This window comes from Triticum dicoccoides, chromosome 4B, assembly GCF_002162155.2.
Source record: "Triticum dicoccoides isolate Atlit2015 ecotype Zavitan chromosome 4B, WEW_v2.0, whole genome shotgun sequence".
NCBI classification, from domain to species: domain Eukaryota; kingdom Viridiplantae; phylum Streptophyta; class Magnoliopsida; order Poales; family Poaceae; genus Triticum; species Triticum dicoccoides.
Window position 1 is genome coordinate 647,149,207 of NC_041387.1, and position 5,906 is coordinate 647,155,112.

Genomic DNA, 5,906 nt, shown 5'->3' on the forward strand with positions numbered 1-5,906 from the left:
TATCTCTACTTCTAATGTCTCAGTTGGTAGGTCGCGTTCCGGGTTTTATTTTCGTCCCACCATTTTCGTCCGGTTTATTTTCGTCCTTTCCCCCACCCCACCCCAAGCAGGCCAAAAAAAACCCACACCCGGCAGAAAAAACGCTCCATCGATCCCATCCTTCGTTGCCGACTCCTCTCGATCCCATCTCTACTCCAATACGAGCCGCCGCCGAGATCCAACCGCCGCCGCCGAGGACCGATTGGAGCCGCCGCCGCCGCTGGCCAGCCTCCCCACCGATGTGTGCGCCAGGTCGCCGCTCCCGCTCCCGCAGCCGAGCATAGCAGCAGCTGCGGAGCCCCAGCCGCCACCACGTTCCTCCTGCTCTCCGGCAAGACCGCCCAGGACCAACAGCTCCTCGCCTCCGCCGCCGGCGAGCTCTCTCTGGCGGAGGAGGGCGGGGGCGAGCTCGCCGTCTCCCTCGCGCTCGACGCCAGCGGGGATGCGGGCTGATGCGGCCGCCTACATGGGCGCGCTCCGGGCGCGGCGCTTCGGGTGGTGGATGCGTTGGTCGCCGCAGATGGCATCCACGCACTACCTCCTGATACACTGAGTGCAAGATTTTGTTCTTTTGAGTCTCGCTCCATCAGAAAAAGTAATAAACGATGAATTTCCTCTTGAAATCGCTCAAATTGGGCTTACTCTTTGCTTCCCCTCTGTCTATAGGAACTTCGCCAAACTTCCGGTGGGCGTCGTGTGCGCCACATACATGCAGTTCAAAGGCAGAGGTGCGTCAAATATGTATGCCAATTGGTGCTTGTTTTTGTTGTCCCTTTTAGTGTGTATCTCTGATGATTTTTCAATCTCGGTGATCAATGTCTGTCACTTTGGTGGGTAGATGAATTGTGTTGTTCTGTTTGTTGTATGTTTAGTTGATGATTCGCTTGACATATCCACAAGGTACAGTATGTGTGATCCAACCACACGTCGCATAGTTAAATTCCGAAGCAATTAGCTTGATTACCTGCAGTCCATCTAATTCTCATCTAATGCTGATTAGTTTAAGCGAGTCAACACATAGGACGGAAAGACCCTTTTATAGTTTTCTCAAGGGGAGTGTACCGTGTGCGGGGGCATATCTCTGTTCCTTTGTATGATTGTTTAACAATTTGTGAAATGCTTGTAGTATGATAATCTAGATAGTGGGGGTATGTTACAGAAAGTGTTGTGCCTGGCCTCACATGTACATGATTTGGTTTATCATTAAGTGCTCTCTTTCCCACTAAATTTCACATCTGCCATCTGAAAAAAACAAATCCACATTTACCTGATTTCAAGTTCTTATGGACCTTATGGTGAAGTATTTAAGTAATTTTAGTTGGCTCAAAAGGCTCCAAGCTTCTTTGTCTATCATTTCCTGTTCAAAACTGACAACAGAACTTTGTGAAGCCTTTCAGTTTGTCTTTGTTTCAGTTACTTTACCATTCGGTCTTGATGCCTGAACTATGTGAACATTGTCAGCTTAGTAAAATGGTATGAACTCGTGTGCCATACACATAGCAGGTCGAAAAACTACCATTGTATTTGCATATACTGCTTGTGGCACAATTTTCTGAAAACATGTTGGTGGTCATTGGTCAACAAAAGTTTTCAGCATTCGGCACGGTGTTAATATTCTTGAATTGATTGTGCTTCTAGAATTATAGATTTCCGAATAATTAGATGGTCAGCTATGCAATATAATATTCCCATAGTATTGAAATCTTCTGTTCTGCAAATAGTCCTTCAGCAAATGGCGCTTACACTTAATATGGGATACTCCAAATCCATAAGAGTAGGCTATATCTGATATTTTCTCCATACAGAGTCGGCAACGACTTGATTTATATTTTCCGCTACTTGTCAATATGATGGCCCGTTGTAAATAAATGAGGCCTGGCCATCACTTATACTTGGGAACTACTTTTCAGTGATAGCTGTATTGACTAAGGTACTATTTTTTTCTTTCTTAAAGATTGATTTCTTCAGTGGTGTGTGTTTTACTTTACAGTTTTGATAAGATTCCATTGCCAACACACTTTTTTTCTTGACAGGGAACTACGGCAGGCTTATGCCTACTGAACTATATTCGAAACTATCAGAGTGTATAGCAGATTAGAGCAGATTACAGCAGCCTTAAAGGTAAAATGATCTGAACATTTTTTTTACACAATACACAGGTAGTACATAGTAATAGCCCTCTTAATAATTCCTATATAAAAGTATGATCTAAACATTTTGTTGAGTTGTTTTTGCACCAGATTGTTGGCCATTAATGATTATCCATGGCACTAAAAGTACTTGATATCAATATATTCACCTCACAACACTTGTTGGCAAAAACATGTGCTATAGCACCAAAGAAGTTGAGGTCAAATTAATGAGGTGATAGCTAAACTCCTTAAACTGGATATATTTGTGTTTTGTTTGCTTCAAGTATATAGACATATATTCCTTGATCAAAACTCATTGTCACTGCTACCACTAATTTGCTTCAGGTCATCGACTTGAAGATTGATAAATATGGTTCTGTTATTATGCAGGAGTTGTGTGATCTGAGGAGAAACTATTCTCTTGCAAATCGGATAATTGTTGTAGGAATTAAAAGGCACATGATTGTACTGTTGTTCTGGGATTTCGTTGCTCACGTTCCTCGACCCTAATGTCCACGTGAGGTGTGAGTTCAATGGATAAAGGAAATCACATTACTAATAGAATGGTAGGTAGAATCACGGTGATTCATACAAAATTTCACTTAATTTATCATATAACGAATCATATAATTTATCAGCTGCCTCAACGGCTCACACTTTTGCAAGTCTTCATATTTAGAAAATACGACTGAATTTGATAATTGGATCAAATGCAGTTATATGTGTTGTACTTGCTTTGGTTGAATCTGAAATTTTGTCAGAAACATAACAAACCACTTAGATATATAAAGCATTGATCTGTGCAGAACTGAGAGATGTTGTGTTTTTACAGTTCTTACGTTGTCTGATTGAATTTTCTTATCCCACATTTTCTTTCAGATGCCGCAGCAAAGAAAATGCTCTCAGCCTTGGATGATCCATTCACTCGATTCTTGAAACCATTACCTTTTCTGAAGCAAGACTAGCTAGCACCCAAGGTGCCCTGGCAGGTGTAGGTTTATCCATTGGCTACCCGTTGGAGCATCACTTGCGGTGCTCTTTGTAATGTCACTTGGTGTGTTTTGTAGAAATGACTGTCTAGAGACGTTTTATCTTGATAATTGACAACACAAGAGTGCAAAATATTTGACAGCAAATCGCTTATGGTAAGACCTAGCTATTATCAATAATTTTAGTCCATTAAATGCGGTCTTAGTGAAAGGGTGTTCCTTTATCATGGTTGAAGGTTGCATGACTTATGCTAGGTGTTTTGATACTTTTCGGTCTCTACTTGAATGTTGCGTACCTAATTTTTTAGTGGCCAACAATCTTGCACTGATTCTTGCTAGGGGTCATCAAGGAAACTCAATAGATGGCTATTTCAATGGAGATTATACCAGAGATGTTGTTTTGAAGTAAGCTCCTGCACACCATTCTTTTGTAGTTCTTTCAGAAGTAATGTTTCATTCTTTTACTTGAGACTAGAGTGGTTGATGCTCATTCATCTTAATTTAATACAGAGTATATGCCAGGAGAGAAAGATATACTTGAAACCCGATGAGGTCAATGATGTGGAGATTTTACCAGAGATGTTGTTTTCAAGTAAGATTTTGTGTGATATTATACCGATCGCTCCAGCACGCCACATTGTTGCTCCACGGCAAAGGCAGCGAGGTAATTTTTCTTTTCGCACCGATAAAATTTTCCTTTTCTTTTAGCCCACTCCTAGGTCTCTTCCGTTCATATTCTAATCACGCATGAAGAGCGGCGGTTTCGACGTCGACTGGCTGCCTGCTGCTTGCTTGTACGTGTGGAAGGCAGTTGTTCACGGCAGACCAGTGAGCGGCGGCGGGTGGGCGCGACCACATGATGGTTGGAAGGTAGGCTTCGTGGCGTTCAGCTTCAGCCACCATCGTACCACGATCTCGGCCCACCTGGAAAGTCGGATGAAGAGGTGGTGGACGGTGGGGACCAATCATTATAATTTTTGTTCCATTACTTCCGCTCCTCGAAAAGCTCCCTGAGCCCGACCAACAATGGGATCTTCCTCTGAGGTTCACGCTACTCCTTGTCCAGACTGATCCCGGAGAGGAGAACAAGCCTCCGAGCACGTGCTCGTCAACTCCATGCCGGCCGCTCCAAGCGCCCCTGCTCATGTCTTTGAGGCAGGCGCCGAGATAGCCTTTGCAGCGAGCTGTGGTGTGTGGACTCTGCAGCGAGATGGGATTCAGAATCCTTTTCCGTGGTGAGATAACCCCGCCACCACTCATATGCCATTGCATATAAGTGAACCTGTTTGATAGAAATCAATCTTGCACGTTGGTTAGCTCTGTAATTTCTTTTATTCCGCAGCAGACTAAGTTGCTCACAGCCTATTTGCTGGAACGCCAACGAGGAGTCATTTTTCCATCTCCACAAATATTCTTGGTCTCTTCAAATTAATTGCTTCTTAATCCAACTACCATTTTTCAAGATTAGTTTGTTTATATAATATTTATTTTTGTACCAGTGTTGATCAAGCAGGTTATTATTGTGAGGAATCAGCAGTAGGATGCACATGTATTTGTTTCTTGCCACTGGTTGCAAAAGCCTAAAAAATGATATGTTTTATTCACCTCTTAACAGTAATACGAGTATTTTGTTTATTTCCTACTCCCTTTTAGTGATTACTGATTAGTCACTCTTAAAGGTGAATGCATGTGTATAATAGGTGTGTCATAGCTGCATTTTACGGCCCCTGACTACTGGAAAGTAATCCCCTTTGGATGATTTGTATTTTTTTTCTGGAATTTGTAATTAGATAGCACATCCAAGGAAGGAAGGAGATTGAGGTCGGCACCTCCTGGAGGCATGCATGCTCTTCACCGAGAGAGGGAAGGGCATTTTTTTCTTGGGTTGCAGTTTCCACCTTGTTGTTGGGTGAGGTGAGTCATGATTTCTCTCCTCCCGCTTCATTTTTTAGAGATACTGAACTATAATTTCTGTTTTGTGCTCATGAATTGCATACTTCACTGGTAGAAAAAGAGGCTTCCGTCCAGCCCCATTAGTCGCGAAACTGTAGGAACCGCGACTAATGAAGTCTTTAGTCGCGGTTCGGCAGACGAACCGCGACCAAAGGCCTGGGCCCAGGGCGCTCGGTGGCCAGCTGGTGCACGTGAGGGGCTTTAGTCGCGGTTGGCTAGGCCAACCGCGACTAAAGGTGCGCAAAGGCCTTTAGTCGCGGTTGGCCAGGCCAACCGCGACTAAAGCTCCTCCCCTATATATACCAGTTCAGCACGCTCACTTAGCCATTTGGTGCCACTTCTCTTCACAAGCTTCACAAGGGGGTGTAGGTTTGCTTTTGGTTCCTCTTATGCACACAAGGTGTTTGATGAAATGCCCTAAGAGGGTGAAACAAACATGATATGAAGTGTTGGAGCCACACTTGAGGTTCCTCATTTATTTTTTCCTCCTCGATCGCGGTTAGCAACTTGAACCTTTCATGCATGTGTGTCATTGATAAAATATGCATGTGTGCAGTTTATTGTTTAATTTATATTGTTTGTAGCTAGTTAGTTTAACAAATGCATGATGGTTAATTATATATTTTATATTATAATAATGCAGATGAATCGGCAATGGATGTACGGTAACCGACTCTCCGGCGAGTTCACTACGGGTTTGAAAGATTTCCTCGTAGTGGCTAATGCGAACAAGCAGGGGGGTTTTGTTATCTGTCCATGTGTTATCTGTAAGAATCAGAAGGGTTACTCTTCC

General features: G+C 43.2%; 1 long non-coding RNA gene across 1 annotated transcript; it reads left to right on the forward strand.

Moving 5' to 3' along the window:
* Positions 1-2,653: 2,653 nt before the first annotated feature.
* On the forward strand, positions 2,654-4,389 carry LOC119294164. Its single transcript, XR_005143362.1, has 6 exons — positions 2,654-2,737; positions 3,051-3,160; positions 3,500-3,565; positions 3,671-3,824; positions 3,914-4,114; positions 4,227-4,389. It is a non-coding gene; the product is annotated as an uncharacterized LOC119294164 (long non-coding RNA).
* Positions 4,390-5,906: the final 1,517 nt, after the last annotated feature.